Source organism: Canis aureus, chromosome 12, assembly GCF_053574225.1.
Source record: "Canis aureus isolate CA01 chromosome 12, VMU_Caureus_v.1.0, whole genome shotgun sequence".
NCBI lineage: Eukaryota > Metazoa > Chordata > Mammalia > Carnivora > Canidae > Canis > Canis aureus.
The window spans coordinates 54,144,912-54,168,860 of NC_135622.1; the positions used below are offsets into that span (position 1 = coordinate 54,144,912).

At 42.3% G+C, this 23,949-nt stretch overlaps 1 long non-coding RNA gene across 1 annotated transcript in view; it reads left to right on the top strand.

The window, feature by feature from the left end:
• The first annotated feature begins 23,277 nt into the window (after positions 1 to 23,277).
• The window catches only part of LOC144324715 (uncharacterized), a 77,041-nt gene continuing 76,369 nt past the window's right edge, over positions 23,278 to 23,949 (top strand). Inside the window, exon 1 of the long non-coding RNA XR_013390148.1 lies at positions 23,278 to 23,540. This is a non-coding gene — a long non-coding RNA (uncharacterized LOC144324715). The remainder of the gene's footprint in view (positions 23,541 to 23,949) is intronic.

Sequence of the window (23,949 nt, forward strand, 5' to 3'; positions counted from 1 at the left end):
CCATGTGGATAAATGTGGATATTATACGAACAAGGCTTTTCAAAATGAAATACTTTTATTTCTAGTAGCTAAAATTCAAGATGAGAGGCTGGTTGTAGAATTTCTAATATTGGGATAAAAATCATTGCAAAGCAGCCCCGTGTAATTAAAGAGATTATCATAAATGTAGCAGTGCTGGGAAAACAGCTCATGGATCATAGTCTCCTCTTACTGAATTCCCATCCATTCTGCTGACTTGAGACATCCTTCAGGAAACAGGCTCACCCCCCTGGGGTTTGCAAGGCCCTTCCACACAGGCAAGATCACTCATTTTTTTTTTTTTTAAAGTGGGTCATTTATTCAGGATGCCAGAAAAAAAAAAAGAGGAATTAGCAAAACTAATGAGTTATCTGTGTACTTTGCATACAGACTGGAAGATTAATCTTTGTTAACTGCTTGTTTAATGTTACAGTTAATAATTAGTTACCTTGTTGCCCTGGACCATCCATCATTTTATTGAACTTGTGGGGTTTCTGTTTTGTGTTTTTTTTTTTTTTTTTTTTTTTTTTCCCACCTTAGAGGTGGTTGCTTTATGGACAAAAGAAGCCTCCCTGGATGGTTATTGAAAGAACTGTTGATGTTCGAGGAGTGAATTCACACACAAAATGTTTATGTTCCTTCTGGCTTCAGCAAAGACCTCCATTAGTTAAGTGAAGAAAGGTGGAGTGACAACAAGCACATTGGTTTGGAAATCAGACATGAGCCCCAGACTTGCCAAATTCATACTGCGCATATTATTGAGCAAGTGATGTAACTTCTTTGGTCCTCAGTTTCGTCGTGTGTCAAATGAGGGGATTATAGTAGAAAGCCTTGAAAAACAGCTCCAGCTTTCACAGTTTATAACTGTATATGATAAACCAGGAATAAAGATCCTTTTTGGAAGCATCTTTCTTTTGACAAAAAAAAAAAAAAAAAAAAAAAAAAAAAAAGAAAAGAAAAGAAAAGAAAAAAAGGTTGTTGGGGGTTGCCTTAAGAATATTCAGTGGAATATTAGTTCTAAAGTCTACAATATCTCCAATCTCAACTAAACATGCCTTTTTTCATTATCAAAAGTAACTATAGAAACCACATCGACAGTATCTATTGTAAGGAGCCGTTAACATTTTGAGGGCTTTGGGAGAAGCCAACTAGAAGGAGGGAATAAATGATGGCTTTTGCTGTAACTGAGTTCACTTTTAGCAGCCCGGCCACAGTGTCAGTGTCATTTAAAAGTACCAAGTTTTCCTGCAGTGTCTTCCACATAGATTAGAGATTCTGTTCAGGGAACAGCATTCAGGAAGCTAGTTGATGCCCTGGTCATGTTGGTGCCTTTAATGTTATGCAAACTTGGGCAAGTCACATAAACCCTCTTCTTCAATGTGGTCTTTGAAAGTGAAGGCAAAGCAACACAAAGATGCAAAGCAGGAACCTCCTCCTGGCTGGGTCAGCAGCCAGTCGTGTGTCTCCATTTCTTTTTCTGTGAAACAGGTTAGATGACACCCAGCAATGGTTTAAAAATCTATTTTTTACCCAAATCTACTGTTTTTTGGAGCCCCAATATATGAAACAGATACAAGTGGAGCTGCTGTGGGTGGATCAAGAGTGGCGGGGGAGCCCTGGACATCTGCTTGGAATTCTGATGCCATTTTTTTTAATCCCTATCAATCACTCCTGAGACCTTTTGGAGGAGCAAGGAGCCCAATGTAATATCTTGGTCTCAGAGCTTCTTTCATGCCATCGATAGGGAAAGGGGTAAAAACAGGATGAAGGGTCAGGTTGCTGTGCAGCTTTGCCCTAAAGGCCCTGAGATGCATCTAGGGGTGGAGTCAGGGGCCCCTGCTCTTTTTTTTTAAATTGGAGTTCAATTAGCCAACATATAGCATAACACCCAGTGCTCATCCTGCCAAGCTCCCCTCAGTGTCCGTCACCCAGTTACCCCAACCCCTCACCCATCTCCCCTTCCACTACCCTTTGTTCATTTCCCAGAGTTAGGTGTCTCTCATGTTTTGTCTCCCTCACTGATATTTTCACTCATTTTCTCTCCTTTCCCCTTTATTCCCTTTCATTAATTTTTATATCCCCAAGTGAATGAGACCATGTTTGTCCTTCTCTGATTGACTTATTTCACTCAGTATAATACCCTCCAGTTCCATCACGCCCCTGCTCTTCTGACTTCACTCTGCCAAGCTCCTGCAGGAAGGAAGGAAAAGCGATCCCGCTGTAAGGGGATACATAAATATACCTATCTATCATCTATCTATCTATAAAATCTGAAAACACCTTCCATTCTACAAAACTGTGCTCCAGAAAGTCAAGGGCAGGTCATTTAACCTTGTTACCATCCCACCGGAAGAAAACAATACCAATCTCAATAAAAATGCTAGCACAGTAAAAAGAAACAAAAACCAAGTTTAATTTCTCATAAATGAGGGCATACTACAATATGGACAGAATTGGGCTGTAAAAGAGGATGGAGGTACCTGGGTACTTTCAGGAGACAAGAGCACCATGCCTGTGGATTAGGAGGAATCAGGCAGGGAGCCCTTGCACAGCAGACCATGTGGCCAAATGCACCTGAAGGAAGAAGGCGCATATGGGCGTAATCGTACCAAGGACTGGATTCTTCTGAGGCTTGCTGCCCGCAGCTGTGTAGCATACTTGTGCTCAGCTGTTTTTGTTTGTACCTCAAGACCATGCTGGGGGAAAATGCTGTGAATTGTGACTTCTGCACTATTTTGATATTGTTCCCCATTTACCAACTGCTTATGAGCAAATTTGTGTTACACATCGTGTGTTGTAGCTGGTCACCCAGGACTGTGGGGGTACCATCTGTCTCCTGTAGGCTTGCCCCAGAATCGCTAATGTATGAGAGATAGGAGCCTGTCTACTTGTGGTTCTTTAAACCCAGCAAACCCACCTATACACTGTGCCCTTGTAATTTCAAAAAAGAAGCTGCAAACTCCAAGAGTTTCCTGGACAGTTAACCGTTGGGGACTGCTACCAGTATGTGTTCCCCTGGTTTCCCCAGCAGCCTGGCATCTTTCTGGATCCAGGCCATCAGCTCTTGCAATCTGGTGTTGGGGATCATACTCCCTAACATTCTTGTTAGATATTCATCATCCATCCATGCATTTGTTCATTCATTCATTAATTTCTTGGTCTTTTGGCCTCAGTACCCGACATCATTGCCCTGGGTGAAGAGCTCCCTGCATCAGTCACTGCTCACAGAAACCCCATTGTAGAGCTGAGTCAACTTTCATCTTGCTCTCTTTTGGAAAAGGGTAGATAGTCAGTTAGCAATGCAGCTCGTGAGATCTGGACAATTAAATACCTTCATTTCCCTGCCCCTTCTCTGGTTTCTCCAGCTGCTGTTTTGTGATAATAATAATTTAAAAAGTGATGTTTACTACAAAGGGTTGGGATTAGAAAAGCAATATTTCTGCAGGCAATCGGTCAATAACATAATTCATTTCTCTTTGGAGTCTTTCTTTTAAGTCTCCAATGTCAAAGCCTGGCCAGCTGTCCTATGCTGACAACATAGGAAATATTTGGGTTTATTGTCCATACAGGAGTCATTGGCAAGAACCCCACATGGGCTTCTAGTGACAACAGGGTTTTAATTGGTTTACTGAACAGGTGAGACTCCAGAAGGTGCAAGCAGGAAACCATTTTACCCTTTCCCCTCTCAATCCTGCTCTATTGTGTATCACTTCCTGGCCCTTGGATGGCTCTGCTAGCAGAGCCCATAGCTTTCAGCCATTCTCAGGTACAGGGGCAAGTCTGATTTTTAGGCATTAAAAAGTCCAGTTCAATCTAAATCAAAATATACCTTGCTCATCCTGTTCCATCCTTCTCCAGTCTCTCAGCTCAGGCTGACTGTGAAATTCCACAGCAAGGTGTGGGGAGCCGACAGGGTTCCTTCCTTCCTTGCCCCTGTGCAGCTTCTGTGCTTTTCAGGATTAGATTTGAGTGCAAGGAGGAAGGAAAAAGGCAAATCCCAGTATGATGAAGGTTACCGAAACCCGGGTCACTTCCCTCTGCAGCAGATTCTCAGATGCTGACTTTTCCATGGGGATATTCAGAGACCCACTCCCATTCTCTCCACTCTGTATTCCCTGACTCCGGAAGTGTGTGCACAGACAGACTTATGTCTCCTCCTCAGCTGCTGCTCCAGTGGTTTACTCTGCAAAGCCTTTGTCATCTGGAGGCTCCATGGTCATCCCTGTGGTTGTCTTGAGTGAGGTCTTTTCAAGATGGCACACCTTGGGCATTGGAACAGCTGTTCCCTGGCCCCTCCTCCAGCCAAAGTACGGATTGCACATAGTGAAGAACCTCACTCTCTGTTTTGGGGGGCAGTTCCAGTCACCAGCCTCTGTAGCCTACCAGACTTTAAGGGTCAGAAGCCAAGCTGGCCCAAGAATTCTTTTTACCAAGTTCCTCCTCAATAGCAGCTTGGGATGAAGCTAGGAATTTCTGCAGTCCTGCAATCATCCAGCTCTGGGCGAATCCTGACATCAAAAAGTAAATCCACTGAGGTTTTGCTTCCTATAGCCTCAAACTGGAGTGGGGAGCTACCTTCCACTGGAAGGAGAAGCAGAATGCCATAGTTCTTTCTATCGGTTGACAATTCTCTTCAAAGAAACTCTTACTCTGATCAATCTCCTTTGAATTTCTCATTGCTGTTGTTTTGTTGTTATTATTTTGTATATGCTGGAGTTGTAGGATGGGTTGAGGGCCATAGAAACAATTTTGTTGTCTCTTGGCAAAGCCTACAGGCACAAGCGTTGTCGTTAAAATGTGTCAGCATTGGTCATTTTTCTTAACGTTGGCACTTCAACAGAAACTCAGAAAGAAAGAAAAGTTCCATTTAATACATGTTATACAAAGAACTGTAAAAAAAAAAGTTAACATTTTATCTCAACATTAAATCCTTGTCATCATGGGGAAGACTGCTGACCATGGGAATGTCAGTGAACACTTTGGTATATAATTCTGACATATATTAGCACATCCAGGTCTCGGCCAGTGGCTCTCAAGTCGTAGAATCACTGAGGGAGCTGGTTACCACAGATCTTCTTGAGGACCACCCTCAGAGATTCTGAGTCAGTAGGTCTAGGACAGGACTCAGGAGTTTGCATATGCTTATTCCTCCCCTTCTTAATTTTGGAATAGCTGGTCCTGAACCACAACTTTAAAAAACATGACTCCAGGCAATTCTGGTGCTCTCCAGTCCATGCTGGAGGCAGAGGTCCACATTATTCTAATCTCACACTGAGGACAAAAGGGCAAACCAGGTGAAAAGACTGTCTGATTCAAGTCTGAGTCCTGTAAAGTTCTGCTCCTAGGAGCAGGCTCCTAGCCAGGTACCTATTGTGCTCCAGATGCTTTAAGGTCACATAGAGCTTGCTAACAAATGAGTGCCAGACTTCTGTCCAGAGTATGGGGCCTGTGGGTTGGCCCTACACTTACCTTGGGCTGAATCTCTGCCCTCTGAGAGAGTCGTAATCGTGGGTGAGGAGAGTACAGATGTACCTGCAGTATAAGATTCCAGCCCTAGCTCTTCCTGTTGAATATTCCTTTCATTTCTGGCAAAGCGTATTGTTTCCCTTTGGTTCTTTCCAACTACAATAGTATTTCTAAAATTTTGTGATTTGGATTGTAGCAATTAATGTCATGGTGAAATACGTGGGCTTTAAAAAAAATACCAACCTGGCTAACTCCTTAAACTAAACTGAGTTTCCTTTCAGGTAAAAATCAATGAAGAAATATTTGAGTGCCAGAAAATGTGACTCATAAAAATGATTGCCTGTTATATATACTAAAATGAGAAGTGTACTAATATTCCTATATTGAATTATATATTTATTTTATTATATTATGTAACTATATTTTATATTAGAAAATCATTATTTTTTTTCCTATTTTCTACCCAAAGCTCTCCCCAAGTGTGAAATAAGTTTATAACAAACAAAAGTATATCTAACTCCTGTACTTTCTTTTTCTATTGTGAAAAGCATTTTGTTTGGTTTCTATGTGCTGTGGGCAGCCATATGCTTAGAAATAAAAATAATCACCCTGGGATTCCAGTCATCATATAGTCATGAGACTGGCATTTAGAATCAAAGGAACAGGGTTGTGTAATTAGGTCTTCACAACATGACACTAGGGATATTCTCAAGTCAGAAGAAAATATGAGGAAGAAAATGTTCATTTGTATGTTTCTCATACAACACAGTATTATTAGGAAGATGCTAATAACCTACAAAACTACCAAGTAGCAAGCTAACAAGTCTTGAAAAATTAAGAAGGAGGGAAAAATAAAGTGAAAACAGTAAGTATGAGAAGATAAAGAAAGGAGTAAGAGACAAAATACCCTGTGGAAAAAAATTCATAATAACTCTTGTTAATAATAAAGTGCTCTCTATAATTCCTATAACTCAAAAACAACAACAACAACAAAAAAACCCAATGACCCACCAACTGAAAAAGACAAAGCACTTAAATAGACATTTCTCCAAAGATACATAAACGCCTGATAAGCACATGAAAGGATGCTTAACATCATTAGTCATTAGAGAAATGCAAATCAAAAGCATGATGTAATAATACTCCAAACTCGTTGTGATGCTATTATCAAAAAAACATAAAATAACCAAATATCCAAAGATATAGAAAAATTGGAAGCTTATGCATTGCTAGTGGGAATGTAAACTAGTGCAGTCATTGTGGAAAATGATATAATAATTCCTCAAAAAAATAAGCATAGAATTACTGTAGGAGCTAGCAATTCCACCTCTGAGTTTATACCCAAAAGAAGTGAAAGAAGGATCTCAAACAAATATTTGTACACCTGTGTTCACAACAACATTATTCACAATAGCCAAAAGATGGAAGCAACTCAACTGTCCATTAATAGATGAGTGGATTAACAAAATGAGGTACATGCATATGATGGGATATTATTCAGCCTTAAAAAGGAGGAAATGTTGGCACATGCTATTACATGGATGAAACTTGAAGATAGTATGCTAAGTTAAATACACCAGTCACAAAAAAACCCCACAAATATTGTGTACTTCTACTTTGTATTAGGGTTCTCTGGAGAAACAGAACCAATATACGTTCACGTGTATAAGAAGAGATTTATTTTAAGGAATGAGCTCATATGGCTGTGGAGGTTTGTCAAATCCAACATCTAATGGAGGAAGCTGAAGATTAAGGAAAGAGTTGTGGTTTGAATCCAAAGGTGGTCTGCCGGAGAATTCCCTTTTGATAAGGGGGGATCATCTTTTCTTCTGTTCAAGCCTTCAACTGATTGATTAAGGCCCATCCCCATTACAGAGAGCAATTTACTTTACTCAAAGTCTACCAATTTAAATGGTAATTTCATTCAAAAACACCCTCACAGAAACATCCAGAAAAATGTTCGACCAAATATATGGGCACTGTGGCTCAGCTAAACTGACACATACAATTAACCATCACACACTTATATGAGGTTCTTAGACTAGTCAGATTTGTAGAGACAGAAGGTAGAATGCTGATGTCCAGGGAATGAGGGGAGGGAGGGATGGGAAGTTGGTGTTTAATGAATACAGTTTCAGTCAGAGAAGATGAAAAAATTCTGGAGGTGGATGGTGGTAATGATTGCATAGCAATGTGAATGTACTTAATGCCACAGGCCTGTATATTTAAAATTGGTAAATTCTATATTATGTGTTCTTTACCACAATTTTTAAATTTTTTAAATTTTTATTTATTTATGATAGTCACACACAGAGAGAGAGAGAGGCAGAGACACAGGCAGAGGGAGAAGCAGGCTCCATGCACCGGGAGCCCGACATGGGACTCGATCCCGGGTCTCCAGGATCACGCCCTGGGCCAAAGGCATGCACTAAACCGCTGCGCCACCCAGAGATCCCCTACCACAATTTTTAAAAAGAAGAAGAAAGCTCTCTCTTCCTGAGCACCTATTATATGCCAGAAACTATTACATGCATTTTTCCTTATCTGCACAACTACCAACTAGAATGATGTTATCAACCCCAGTTTTCATACTCCAAGGACAGAGCCAAGTCTATAGCCAATCATTAGTGGAGCCTATTGGAACCAAGATCATTCTCCCATCAATAAAAACTCTTTAGTTGACTTTATCACTGTTTGAAAAGCCTTGCAGTGTGCCAGCACTTTCTAGGAAAGCCTAGAGTATGATAGGTGTTGGCTGGATGAGAAGCTCCCAGAGCTTAAGGCCTCTTGAGCCTCAATGAGTCTAGGTGTGAGATGTCTATTAATTTCACCAGGACTATGTTCCCCAAAGTGAGATTTGATGAGTTCCTGTATCAGGGCCACTAAAGAATTTGTTAAGATGTAGAATACTGGCTCAATCACACTTTTCCCAGAATGAATTTAATAGTTCCTGGGGGATTCTCAAGTATACTGAAGTTTTTGACTTACTGCCCTAGGAGGCAGTGCAGGCTTTCCAGAACAAAGGTGACCAGTAGCGGCAGCAATCAAACAGGCTAAAGGATGAGTGGATTCCTACAAGTATATCTTACATTCTCATTGACTTTTATTTTAAAACTAGGGGTGTATTCTCGTGGAGGGAATGATCTAAAGGGGGAGTTGAAAATTCGATGACTCAATTTCCATTCCACCATATTCAATTTGGCTTAATTTAACTCTTGTATGTATCACAAAGTGGAATAAAACACAGTCCTTGCCTTCTTGTGGCTCACAGTCTATTAAGAGGACAAGAAAAGATACAATTAGCTACGCGAGAACTGTAGCAAGAATAGAGGTATGTGAGGATCACCAAGGAAGGATTGAATCAACCATTCCAGGTGGGTGGGGACTCAGAAAACATTCCACTGAAGCAGTGACTTTGAAGGATTCAGAAAATATTCCATTGACACAGTGACTTTGAAAATGAATATCATTTTGTCCTATGGAAAAGGGGAAAAATTCCATTCCAAAAGGAGAAGACACATGAGCCAAGATGCAGAGGGTGTTGCGGTTCACAAAGTGCTTTTCTGGACACTTTCTGAACTTTTACATAATCATACCCTGCAGTGTTATGAGCATATTCTATGGATTACAAATAAGGCTCCATTCCATGGTTTTGTTAATAATTGGCAAATTGGGAGTTGGCAGTCTTGTTATGTCATGGTGGATACCAAGAAAAGCACTGAGTTCCAGGGTTTGTGAATATTTCTAGTTGAGAAATTTCCAGAATTCTCCCTCTCTGATGTGGGAAGAACTCAGGACAGTGCCAAGATATCTCCTTGGAAAAGTTCTTGTGAGATTATCTTCATGAGAATTCTGTATATTGAGGAAAAGAGTAAAAACATGAGTAATTATTATCCATATGTAATTGCAGTAAACTTTGTGAGCGCCATGTAGTGTTTTCTGATCTGTATGACTCAGGGTACCAGGCACTGAGTCTGAAAACTGATCTTTGTGAAAATTCTCAGGGAGAACATATCTTCCATATCACGGAGTCATGGGGAAACAAAAGTCATTGTAGAAATTTCCTTACACTTGTCTGAATCTCACACGTGCCTTTCCAATCTATACTGACAGTCGGGAATGGGCAGCTTTCACTCGGGTGCTGGAGAATCGTAGATTAAATATAATTCAGATGAAGGTGGGAAGAGCAGAGAAACCTATCTTGTAGGAAATGCTTAGATTTTAGAGGTGTCATGCACGAATCTAAATGAGACTCTCATTGGAGAAATAATTGTTTCGGGGCAGGGGGAGAGAGTGGTTTGAGAAAAGCAATTCCTGCACTTCTCTGAACTGCAGAAAAATGAAGTGAGGGCGTTGGCACCTTCCCTAAAAGGTCCCACTACTGCTGGCATTACTCTGTCTTTGTATGGGAAAGGAGAATTTCACAGGAGGCTATTTTTCTGGTCAAAAGGAAACCTCTGGTTTGGTCTTTTCAAATAACTAGGGGACATTATTATATATGAAATAACAAGGAGCCTGAGGGAGAGGATACTACTGGAGTGTCATGGCTCCTCTGAGAGCAGCATTTAAGATTTGTCTTAAATTTGCTCAGTTTTCAGTGTCAATGTCTGATAAATGAATGCACACTGGAAGCCTTTTGCATATATCTGGAGAGGAGACTTAGCAGGCAGGCCCGTGGCTCTGTGGATTCAGCTGTGAGGCATTTGTAGTAAAAGGAATATAAAGCAACTTCTTTCTGGCGATTTATTCGGAAGCAGAATCTCAAATGAGCACAAACTAGTCCATTATACATTCCTGAATATATTCTGGGAGACGTTAAAATTTCTCATATCTTCTTGGTGGCAGTAACCTGCATTTAGTGTTCTCTGAAAGTTCCAGAGAAGACCCCTGGAAAAAACTATTTGATTGTGTTGTTCTTGGATTAATCTTAGTCTGTGTCATTCAAAATCTCCTTCTCCTTACTTTTCAAGATGGTTCCACCCTCCACACTGATGAGTAGACTCTTGGGAATATCAGAAAGGAGACACGTCCTTCCTGTGGCAGGTACATTGTGCATGAGTTCCATAGAGTTGTCTGAACGTGGCATGCTGAAATGATTGCGTATGCAAGGACAGGGTCCGGGTAGGGAGGTAAAATAGACTAAAGGGACCTATTAGCAGTTCTTTTCCAGCATTTGCCTTCCTTTTTTAAAAAAATTAATTAATTAATTTTTTTATTGGTGTTCAATTTGCCAACACATAGCATAACACCCAGTGCTCATTCCATCAAGTGCCCCCCTCAGTGCCCGTCACCCAGTCGCCCCCACCCCCTGCCCACCTCCCTTTCCACCACCCCTAGTTCGTTTCCCAGAGTTAGGAGTCTCTCATGTTCTGTCTCCCTTTCTGATATTTCCCACCCATTTTTTCTCCTTTCCCCTTTATTCCCTTTCACTACTTTTTATATTCCCCAAATGAATGAGACCATATAATGTTTGTCCTTCTCCGATTGACTTACTTCACTCAGCATAATACCCTCCAGTTCCATCCACGTCAAAGCAAATGGTGGGTATTTGTCATTTCTAATGGCTGAGGAATACTCCATTGTATATACATAGACCACATCTTCTTTATCCATTCATCTTTCGATGGACACCGAGGCTCCTTCCACAGTTTGACTGTTGTGGACATTGCTGCTAGAAACATCGGGGTGCAGGTGTCCTGCCGTTTCACTGCATCTGTATCTTTGGGGTAAATCCCCAACAGTGCAATTGCTGGGTCGTAGGGCAGCTCTATTTTTAACTCTTTGAAGAACCTCCACACAGTTTTCCAGAGTGGCTGCACCAGTTCACATTCCCACCAACAGTGCAATTGCTGGGTCGTAGGGCAGGTCTATTTTTAACTCTTTGAGGAACCTCCACACAGTTTTCCAGAGTGGCTGCACCATTTCACATTCCCACCAACAGTGCAATTGCTGGGTCCTAGGGCAGGTCTATTTTTAACTCTTTGAGGAACCTCCACACAGTTTTCCAGAGTGGCTGCACCATTTCACATTCCCACCAACAGTGCAATTGCTGGGTCCTAGGGCAGGTCTATTTTTAACTCTTTGAGGAACCTCCACACAGTTTTCCAGAGTGGCTGCACCAGTTCACATTCCCACCAACAGTGCAGGAGGGTTCCCCTTTCTCCACATCCTCTCCAACATTTGTGGTTTCCTGCCTTGTTAATTTTCCCCATTCTCACTGGTGTGAGGTGGGATCTCATTGTGGTTTTGATTTGTATTTCCCTGATGGCCAGTGATGTGGGGCATTTTCTCATGTGCTTGTTGGCCATGTCTATGTTTTCCTCTGTGAAATGTCTGTTTATGTCTTTTGCCCATTTCATGATTGGATTGTTTGTTTCTTTGCTGTTGAGTTTAATAAGTTCTTTATAGATCTTGGATACTACCCCCTAATCTGATAGGTCATTTGCAAATACCTTCTCCCATTCTGTAGGTTGTCTTTGAGTTTTGTTGACTGTATCTTTTGCTGTGCAAAAGCTTCTTATCTTGATGAAGTCCCAATAGTTCATTTTTGCTTTTGTTTCTCTTGCCTTCATGGATGTATCTTGCCAGAAGTTACTGTGGCCGAGTTCAAAAAGGGTGTTGCCTGTGTTCTCCTCTAGGATTTTGATGGAATCTTGTCTCACATTAAGATATTTCATCTGTTTTGAGTTTATCTTTGTGTATGGTGCAAGAGAGTGGTCTAGTTTCATTCTTCTGCATGTGGATGTCCAATTTTCCCAGCACCATTTATTGAAGAGACTGTCTTTCCTCCAGTGGATAGTCTTTCCTGCTTTGTCAAATATTAGTTGACCATAGAGTTGAGAGTCCACTTCTGGATTCTCTATTCTGTTCCATTGATCTATGTGTCTGTTTTTGTGCCAGTACCACACTGTCTTGATGACCACAGCTTTGTAGTACAACCTGAAATCTGGCATTGTGATGCCCCCAGATATGGTTTTCTTTTTTAAAATTCCCCTGGCTATTCGGGGTCTTTTCTGCTTCCACACAAATCTTAAAATAATTTGTTCTAACTCTCTGAAGAAAGTCTATGGTATTTTGATAGGGATTGCATTAAACGTGTAAATTGCCCTGGGTAACATTGACATTTTCACAATATTAATTCTGCCAATCCATGAGCATGGAATATTTTTCCATCTGTTTGTGTCTTCCTCAATTTCTTTCAGAAGTGTTCTATAGTTTTTAGGGTATAGATCTCTTTACCTCTAAAGAGGTAAAGGCCCTCTTTGGTTAGGTTTATTCCTAGGTATCTTATGCTTTTGGGTGCAATTGTAAATGGGATTGACTCCTTAATTTCTCTTTCTTCAGTCTCATTGTTAGTGTATAGAAATGCCACTGACTTCTGGGCATTGATTTTGTATCCTGCCACACTGCCAATTTGTTGTATGAGTTCTAGCAATCTTGAGGTGGAGTCTTTTGGGTTTTCCATGTAGAGAGTATCATGTCATCGGCGAAGAGGGAGAGTCTGACTTCTTCTTTGCCAATGTGAATGCCTTTAATGTATATTTGTCGTCTGATTGCTGAGGCTAGGACTTCTAGTACTATGTTGAATAGCAGTGTGAGAGTGGACATCCCTGTCTTGTTCCTGATCTTAGGGGAAAGGCTCCCAGTGCTTCCCCAGTGAGAATGATATTTGATGTGGGCTTTTCGTAGATGGCTTTTCAGATGTTGAGGAATGTTCCCTCTATCCCTACACTCTCAAGAGTTTTGATCAGGAATGGATGCTGTATTTTGTCAGACAGCATTCGCCTTCCTAAATTGCTGCAAAACTTAGCTTCCAGTCTTCTTTTCTCCCAAACTAGTCTCCACCCAGCTGGAGGAAAGATTTTCCCAAAAAATGTAAATCTGATCAGGCCACCCCATCTCCAGCTTAGATAATTTTGATTCCTTCTTGTGTCCCTACTTCCTCAGCATGGGTGGTCTACAGGGCTGCAGGGCACACCAGGGCTCCTGCCTTGTGTAACTGTATCTCCTCTCACTCCTGAGAAATCATGCTCTATGGGGATGGGGTGGGAGAGGGGGAGGTGAGAGCAGGTCACTTGCAGGTTTCTCAACATCCTCATGTCTTTCAGACCCTGAGCTGTGTGGCCTGTCTCATTTCCTCTGTACTGAGATGTCTCTTTTGCCCTTGTTCAATGAATAAAACTCTACCTTTTCTTTCAAGCTCTGATGTAAGGTTTTCACTGCAGAGTACAGATCTTGTTTGGTTCACCCTGCAATTGCTGAGAGTGGGACTGCGACCTGTTCTGGGGCACACTCTAGAGAAGCATGTGTTGGATGGAGGAAATGTAACCTCTGCTCAGCCCACCTGCCACAGTTAGCCCTCTTTGCTTCTACTGCACTTTGTACACACTCCATTAGCATTTAACTACCCACTGCAGTCATCTGTTCACAGATCTGCTCCCCATGAACTCTGAGCCCCTAGAAGGAAGGGGCACTGGGAAGTATCTATTTCTGGTACCCAGGTAGAGCTTGACCCAAGGTTGGCTTGCAGTAATGAATGAGTAAATGGACACTGTTTACCCAAGATGAGTAGTAGGTAAAAGAGTAAAACCAGTTATAGTTGATATTTCCCTACTTCCTAGAGTAGTAACCAGCTCCTTTGACAACCATTTTTCAAAAACCCTACTGTCTTCCCAACAGGATTTCTCTTTGATCTGGACTTTTCCTGATCCCTCCATTTCACCATTAATATAACTTAAATGATCTCTAATCTAATCCTATATCCTTATTTTATGGATGGGAAAACCACTGTCCAACAAAGAAGAGTGATTTACTCAAGTATACACTGGCAAATCCAGGTGCCTACCTGGATTCCTGGCATATAGCGAATAGTCAATAAATGTTCCTTGAATATGGCAGGAGGTTTGGGTTTGAAAAAGGGTGTGAGTGGGGGTAGATTTTGGTAGGGAATATGGGAAAGCTTTTAGCAACCATCTTTGTCATCACAGCAAAGATGAGTTGTAAAAAAATGTACAACAGAAATTGTATTTTGCAATTCTGTGTGTTACCATTCCTTGGATTCCAGTCAAGCATAGTGCTTGGGAAATATGATTTCTGAGGCTTACAAATCACACACACACACACACACACACACACACACACACAGATTCATTCACACACTTTTTAGTCGCTCACTCACTTGTTGACTCACAACAGATGTCATGAAGATAATCCCATAGGTCCAGGTCATTTCTTGGTCTGGCCTTGAACTTGATGGGCATATTATGCTCCAGGAGCAACCTGGTCCTCCTAGCAGTTTGGAAATGACATCACACCTTCTACACTCACAGGCCAATGAAAGAAACCCCATTTCCTTTATCCACAACATCAGAAAGCTAAACTTCAAACATTCATTCTTAAGTTTATTTACTAAGATTCTTAGATGGGCAGGACTAAAACCATCCTTTCTTGGAGAAAAGATTATGATTTTAAGAAAGTTGCAAAGACCTCTGCCCTGAGCTTCAGACCTGTGCAAACACCTGCTCGCTGTACATCTCAACTGATAAGCCACAGGAACATTATGCTCTGCATGTACAAAAGCAAGCTCAGCATCTTTCTGGTCAAAGCTGCTTCAGGTCTTATGCTAATTATTCAAGAAATTGGTGCTACCATCCATCGAGTTGCCTCCTTCCTCCTTCTAAAGGGTTCTGAGAATTTGGCAGTAATGCCTTTGCTGTCTGCCTATGTGCCGCTCCTACTCCTCCTGTGCCAGTGGAGGCCGGCTTCCCAGCAGTCATTCTTCCATCAACCTTGCCCCTTGACATCTCTCTATCCATACCTCACCCCTCTCCCCACTGGATCACTGAGGAAGCTTCACACCTCGCCTAGAGCTTTAGTCTTGACACTCTCTGATCCGTCCCCAATGAGGCCAAAGTGAGCTCTCTAAAATGCCAATCTTATTGTGCCTATGGTCTCTGTCAGAAACGCTTCAGGGGTATCTTATGGCCTGCAGGGTCCAGTGCAGACTTGTTAGTATGGCCCTGGTGGTCCTCAGGGGTGGGGCTGAAGCCCTCAGTGGGGGTAGGGTGGGCATCAGGCTCTAGCCTTTGTCTTACAGATCTAGGCACTAAGATGACAGTCCTTGCCTTTTTGTGCTCTCCTTTGGCCAACAGTACTTTTTTTACTTAACACCTACTAGCTTTTATTTATTTTTTAAAAAAATTTTATTTATTTATTCATGGGAGACACAGAAAGGCAGAGACATAGGCAGAGGGAGAAGCAGGCTCCTTGTAGGGAGCCTGATGTGGGACTCGACCCCAGGTCTCCAGGATCATGCCCTGAGCCAAAGACAGATATTCAACCATTGAGCCACTCAGGCATCCCAACATCTACTAACTTTTATAAGCCTTAGTTCAAACCAAACATCTCCTCCCTGAACTCTTTTCTGACATCATTCTGATATTCTTTGTGTCCCAAATCTTTGTGGGTCAGACGGAGATTATGCACAGAGAAAACTTCAGTGCATTGATTTCTTTGCATGGATTTCTTCCTTCTCAAAGGCATTGTTTCCATCCTCATTTCAATGCCCCTCTCATGTTGCCTGGCACAGTGCAGGTACCTAGTATTTTCTCAATGAATGGATAAAGCACAGAGCACTAGGATGGGAGGTGAGAGTATCCCAAGGTAGAGTGAGGTTGGCAGACTAGGACCAGCCTTCTGGAGAGGGCAGCCCATCCTCCATAACTCCATGACTGGCTCTCAGGCTGAGCCTGGAAGTTATAGCAAGTTCACAAGGGTGGTGGTACCCTCTCCCCTCCTAGAAGGAGCTGAATCTTAGGTGCAGCGAACTGTAAAAAATGAGTCACATTTGGAGGCCTTGGCTGTGTTTGGCTCCACACATGTGATTTGTTTGGAAGAGATGGTATCTGAGGGGTCATGGCAGGAGGAGGTAGGCAAGAAAAATTTGAATGCCTTCAGGTTGGAGCATTCCCCTTCCAGTTTATCATAGACTCAAACTCTTCCTACTTATGGAGTTGCTGGTTTTCCCAGGAATGTGCATTTTTGGCTGGAGGCTACTTTTACCACATGTAGTACTTTTCTGTAAAATGTCAGATAAATTGCAAAATGGGTATTTCTTATCCAGGGTGGCTACAGTGCTGTTTTGGGGCATGTGGCGGCGGGGGGGTGGTGGTTGGGGGGGTGTAGAGCAATGTCTAAGCCATGTTGGTGACGCCCATCTGGCAAAGGAAATGAAGGTAGCATCTGGCCAGCAGCAAGCAAGAAATGAAGGCCCTCGGGAAGTGAATCCTATCAACAACCTTGTGAGTATACTTGGCCCTAGATTCTTCCCCAGTCAAGCCTTCAGATAAGACCCCACTCATGGCCTACACTGTGACTACGTTCTTACCATCTCTTGTAAGAGATGAGAGCAGAACAGGCTAAGTCATGTCCAATTTTCGAGCCACAACAACTGTGAAATAATAAATGTGCATTATTTTAAGCTGCTAAGTTTAAGGTAATTTGTTATGTACCAATAGAGAACTAATACATTCATTTCAAACTTTCTGACTCTATGTTGTTCAGATCCTTGAGTCTTCCCACACTTTGTCCAGCCAGCACATGACTTATTTCTAGCAAGAACATGAAAAAGCACATGTATTGTTTCTATTTTCTAATATTATTCATGGGTGACAAAGAGGGAAGATGTTACAATCTGGCCCACCTTATGGACAGGGAGTTGAGAATAGGCTTGGGAACAGAACCATAAACATTGTCCATGTGATGCACTATCTGCTTTGCTAGGATGACCAGAAACAAAATAACCTCAGATTCTGAGACTGTGGGCTTAGCTGTATCTGAATACATGAGGCATCTGCTGAGACCAGAAAGAGCCAATAAATTATCAAACAGGGTTTAGCAGCTAACCATCACACAGTGGTCCATCTGCTAGGCAAGATTGCTGTGGCGCGTTACAGTAGTTACAGTGAGAAAAATCGCTCTTTGGACTTGATGTATGCTATCTTTCTTAAATTTTTTTTTTACTGAAAGCAATCCAGGCATGATATTTAGCAATGCTACAAAACAGACTGTCAGCGGGATATAACTTAGATGCGATATGCTTTATCTTGGTACTGACAAGTAGCTCTCTGATATTTTTTTAAGGAAAAAAAAATCAAGAAGACAATGAAGATTTCCTGTACAGCTGCAGTATATTTATTTAAATGCCCTTGAAAAAAAATTCACAGAACATTTTTGCTTTATAAGTAGTGAATCCTAAAGAGTATTTGTCCTATACTTGGCTTTCATAGAATGTTAGCGTTGTAAAGGGACTTTGAGATTTTCTAATGGAAGTTTCTCATTTTATAGTTGGGGAACCAAGGTCAGAGAGTGGGGGTCTGGCTTTTCTCTGTCACTTAAAGCAGGTTAATGAGGTTAATGCAGGGAGGGGTCATGTGACAGCTGGGGCATGGTGTCAAGCATCTTGACTCAATCCTTGTGACAACCTAGTAGGTACTATCATTATCCTCATTTTACAGATGAAAAAAACAAGTCTCCGGGAGGTTAAGTAACTTGTGACATGCCATGCAGCTCATAAGAGAGAAGAGTTTACATTCAAATGCAACTCTTCCTGACTGACTGACTCCAGAGACTCAGCTTTTAAACACTAAACCATACTACCTCCCAGCACAGAGTTCCTAACTTTTGTTAAATATCCTTCTCCAAAGACCCAGTTGATATCTAGCCAATAATTTTTTTTCTCACCAGAACACTTTGATAATAAGCTCGTCCAGAGAAATAGGAAAGGAGTTAAACTCATTGCCCGCACTTGTTCTGTCTCTCATTCTTACTTTCTAGTTTGCATGTATCAGCTTTTGTTTCATAGCAAATATTCCAGAATCTGGTGGCTTAACCCCAAAACCATGAACAGGGAGTGTGGAGAGGGAAAGAATCCCAGAAGGTAGGGAGTGAAACTTCCCTAATCTTCCAAATGTCTAAATGCAGTTACTTAATAGGCCTCTCCAACTTGACCCACAGACTTCATACCCTATGTCTGCAACTCCTCAGTGTGCTCAAAATGAACACATGATGATTTCTCCAAAATAAGCACCTTATGAATCCTTTATCTCAGAGAAGTGTATCATCACCCATCCTTTCCCTAAAGTCAGAAATCCTGGAGATACCTGGACTCTTCTCTCATATTCATCTCCGTGTCCTTTCCACAACAAGCTGTGGTGGAGAACCCAAAATTCAGACTTGCTGTTCATCCAGTAGAATCAGGAGAGCCTCAGATGGCTATACATTTGTTCTGATCCCAGTTCAGATCTTGGTGATAAGGTCCCCTCGCTAAACAGTGCTCTTTATCATGGGACCAGGCACCATTCCTGCTTATCCCTGAGTGACAAGTTTCATCTCTCTGCCAGCCCATGGAATTGGTCAAACAGGCCCATTACATTCTCCCATGGAAACCAGGGGGCACCTCCACTACAGATACTAGGCAATCCACCTCCCACACCCTCTCCTGGGGCAATCTGTTCCCAAGGGCAACCTCCATGTGACTGTGTGTGGTGTCCTCCTTCCTGGTCATAAACATATGTGACTAATAAACTCTTGTCCATCTTCTGTGGTCCAGTGTCCAGAGTTGTGTGTTTGGTTACTCCTACAACTAGGGCAGAAATCCTTTCTTTAGTGATAGGTGGATAGGAGAGGGTAAAACACAAGTATTTGTAGAGTCTTCCTCTAATCACCCCTCCTTCTTCTCCATTCACATGGTTGCTTTTTTTTTTTTTTTCTTTTTTCTTTTTTTTTTTTTTCTGTGCCTCGTCCCTTTTCACTGGATCATTACAGAAACTTCTTAACTGGCCTCTTTCCTGAATGTCCTTCACTCCACTCTCCACACTGCAACCAGGTTATCCTTCTTTTTTTTTTTTTTTTAAGATTTATTTATTTATTTATTCATGATAGACAGAGAGAGAGAGAGGCAGAGACACAGGAGGAGGGAGAAGCAGGCTCCATGCCAGGAGCCTGACGTGGGACTCGATCCCTGGACTCCAGGATCACGCCCTGGGCCAAAGGCAGGCGCCAAACCGCTGAGCCACCCAGGGATCCCCAGGTTATCCTTCTAAAACCCAAACTTGAAGACATTATTTATTTGCTTAAAGTCCTTAGCAGCTTCCTACAGCTGTCAGGGTAGCAATGAAATTCCTTAGTTGAGCTTCCATGGGCTTCCCTGGTCTGACCTTGGCTTTCCTCTCTGGTCATTGTCTTCTAGCCCTCCAATACCTACATGCTTTACCTGTGCTTTCACTCCGACCTTTGGGCCTCTTTGGTTTCAGACATGGCCTCCTCCTTATGGTGATGGCCCTTTCCTTCTCTACCTAACTCCTGCAGGTCTTGGGATACTCCTCCAGGAAGCCTTCCCTGATCACCTTTCAGTGATTGGGGTGTTGAGCTCTGAACTCTACTCACACCCATGCTTACTTCTACTACAGCACATGCTATATTCTATTTATCTCTTTACTTGTTCTTCTTTCTCGACAGACTATAAACTCCATTGATGATCATGGCCTCTGGAAGTAGAAGGCATTTGATACATAATTGTGAATTAATGAGTGAATGAAAGTTAAATAAGTTTCAGTGCCATTGAGTAACTTGTTTTCATTCTCATGTGTGAGATGCAGCTCCTTATAAATCAGTTTTGTAAGAGGTTTAATGTTCTTTCAAGTTTTTTTCTTTATCATTTCGTGTTCATATTAACCTGATTTCAGAAGAAACTGTTTAGCACAATTCTATTTTAAGAACATAAATTCATAGGGGCAGGAAATGAGAAATTGCTCTTTGAAATGCTCTTGGGAAATTTCAGTCTATGCCTTGTGTTGTTTAAAATAAAATAGCTCCAGACCAGGATACAGAATAGGAGGCAAAATGAAACCTTGGTCTGTAACATTATTTCAGATAAAAAAAAAATCCCCTTGTAACAAATGAACACCATAGGACCTCTAAATTGACTTGTTAAAAGGATTTCTTTTTTTAAATAAATACCTGGTGAGAAATTTTATAAGTTAACTAGAGAAACTCAGACTGGCAGAGGATGGATTCCCAGTTTCTACAGCGACTAAAGCCCTTGAAAGGAGAGATCTAAACCGGAGAGGCAAGAAGAGGGCTGTCATGCATATCTGTGTTTCACCTTTCTCTCCTTTTCTAAGCCACCAGGTCATCTGGCATGGTGGTGACTTGATGGGATTCTTCTTTCTGTGTTTGTTCTGTTTGGGGTATGTGTCTGTGGGAGGCAGATTTTCCAGATTGGAAGAGTTAGTCTTTTTGAGGTAAGGTGATACAGATCAGAGTTAGGGTTAGTTAGCCTTTTCTATGATTTGTTCTATCAACTCGTGCAGCTTGGATAAAGAAGAGATGTGTTCATTCTTGTTTAAAATGATTTGAGAAGTAGCACTAACTATGGGCAGGATCCTTCTAAGCTCTTTTTAAGTAATTGACTCATCTCATCCTCATTATGATTCTCTGTACTTATACTGTATTATAATTCTCCCTAATTTACAGATGAGAAAGCTAAGACACAGAGAGGTTGAGTAACTTGTCCAAGGCCACACAGCTAAGAAGCTATTTAGGGTATTTGGGCCAGATAGCCTGGCTATAGAATCTACGTGTTTCACCACTCTATTAGGAAAGGAAACTTTATGTCACCTGTTGGGGTTTAAATAATTTTCTTTAATCTTGACAACATATGAGAGACATCTTACTCTTATTTTATAGAAGAAAATATGGCCCAGAGTTTATAGGAGAGGGTCTTCAATGGCAAACTAGGCTGCAATCTCAGGTGGTCTCATTCTATTTTTTTTTTTTTTTAAGATTTTGTTTACTTGACAGAGCACATATAGGGGAAGCAGCAGGTAGAGGGAGAGGGGGAAGCAGGCTCCCCACTGAGCAGGGAGCCCAGTGTGGGGTTGATTCCAGGACCCTGGGATCATGACCTGAGCCAAAGGCAGATGCTTAACTGAATGGGCCACCCAGGCGCCCCAGATGTGCCTCATTCTAAAATCCATACGCTATCCTGTGCTGACACCCTACAATCATCCCCTGGCCCCTAGCCCAGAGGAAGAGCCTTTCCTTTTCATTCAGCATGACCATATAAACAAGCATTGATAGTGTTTCGGATTTGCCTGGCAGATATCCATCCCATCCTGGCTGATTCTTATGGATTCCTGAGGCAGAAAGGGGAGGTCTTGCTCTCCTGTCTTCCAGGTGAGCAAATCCTTGAATTAAAAAGGGAAGTGACTTATTCAAGGTCAAACAAGGTGGAGATAAAAACAAATGCACATTTTCTGACTCCAAGACCAGTGCAATTTCTGCTTTTTCACAGCTCCTTTGCGTTGTTGAGTGACAGCTGAGTTGAGTGATCTTGAAAAGCTGGTAGATTGTTCAAAAATTTGCTTTCTACAACATCTTGAAAGCTAAATTTGAGGGGAAGGTTCAGGAAGGTAACTTTGAGCTTCTTTGTTCAAAGGAAGGAACAGAGACACAAGTTTTCCAAACCTCGAGTGACTGGCTTGGGGAAGAGGAGTTGATTCTGGTAAACTTTTCCAAAGTTGTAATCCAGCCAAGTCATTCTCTGTAATACACTAACTTAGACTCCTCTCACCCCACTTCACGCTGTGTGGGGAAATTAGGAAGGAGTATTGGAATTCTTATCTTTGGATTCTTTGCTATCCCCAACACAATTCTGAAGGCTCTTATAATTTTGAAAGCCTGCCTTCTCAAATGGCAATAAACAGCCTCACTGAAGACAAATCCAATTAAATTGGCTCAAGAGCCGTAAATCAAAAAGTGGGGGGTACAGCTTGATGTTAAATCCTTGGGCGTAGATCCTAGCCACTATAAATAGGGCCTTGGCTTCATTTTGGTATCCAGTCACTCTGAGCATCACCTCCAAATCTGCCTGGCCATCAGGCTCAAAATCATATTAAGGCTTTGGTGCTGTTGTTCTGTTGCACCAAATCTCTCCCTCAGTGGTGTCTCTCAACTACCCGTTTTCTCCCTACCCGAGTCAGAAAACCCAGGCGTGGACCTGCTTGCTGAGGGGTCTTGGTGCCATGATGGCAAAACAGGCTTAAATTGAAGGAAAGACCCTGTTCTTCCACAGTGGGATGGACCTGTACTCAGGACAGGCAGGCAAGAAGGAAGCTGAGGACAGTGCAAACTCCTCACTTTATGGAGGAGTTTGGGGCTCAGAGGTGGGGAGAAAAGGGGGACCAGCATGGTGACAGAACAAAAGCACGAGAGAGCTGGGTTTGAATTATGGCTCATGCTTACCCCGTGACTTCGAGCAATGCGTTCCCTTGGTACCCCAGTTTCACATCTTTAAGATGGAACTAAAAATAAAAATGGATTTAATGGGGACAGTGTAGCACATTATATATGTTCGTTTAACTGTGTAGGGTCAGAGAGAGGCACTGTGGCAGGTCTGGAGCCCGTTTTCTGGCTGCTTACTCTACCCCGTGACCCTTTAAGCAGTCACACTCATTCTTTGCTACTTCTTGCCTTTGCAACAATAATCAAGACATTTTCTCTCCTGGAGAACAGCTAAGCACATATAATTTTTCTGTTCTTTTTACGAACCTCAGGTGAAACCCAAGTTCTCACATGCAAATGAAGCCAGAACTCTTCTCCCTAAACTGATTGCCTGTGGAGATGGTAGTCTCCAGGACAACCAGGCCTGAGAAAGCCTCCCAGCGCGAGTCTCAGGCAAATGCACCTGTTTTTAATTAGCATGAACAAAAACAATCCTGCCAGCAACAGGCAAAGCCTGATAGCATCAATTTTGGAATAGGTTAACCCTTGAGTGCTCCTCACTCCAAAAAGTTGAGGAAGAAGCAAGCTCAACCGGGCTGTCTCCAGGGCTGCTGCTGAGCGTGTGGGTACTGCTGTCACCTTCCCACCCAGCGCCACTGCCTGACTCTTTGTGGGCAAGCTCGTCACCAGCCTCCCGCTGGGAGGGTCAAATGCCTTCCTTCCCCCATGCAATGGCCTCCCTGGAGCATCCTTTGATCGACATACCTGGCCAGGTACCTCATCATTTACAAAGCACCTTTGGCTTTATCTCCTTTCTTCTCAGGATGTGAACTATTCTCTCTCTCTCTCTCTCTCTCTCTCTCTCTCTGTGTGTGTGTGTGTGCACGTGTCTGTGTTTTTACAGCCAAGGAAACCCAGTTTACAAAGATCATGGGGTCCCAGGTAGTTCTGGGAGCAGGAACTGGTGGAGCTGGGATTTGGGCTCATGAGCGAGTTCTAATTCCAAGTCCTCGTTTACAGCCCTGCTCTCCGAGCCTTTGCTGCTACCTCCTATCATTTTATAGCAGAGGGCAGAGGGGAGGGGGTAGTGGTTGATATGCTAAGAAGTGACATGCACTGGTTTTATTCTAGCAGAGGTGGACAGACAAAATAATATTTTTGAGAAACACTCCCCTAGATGCC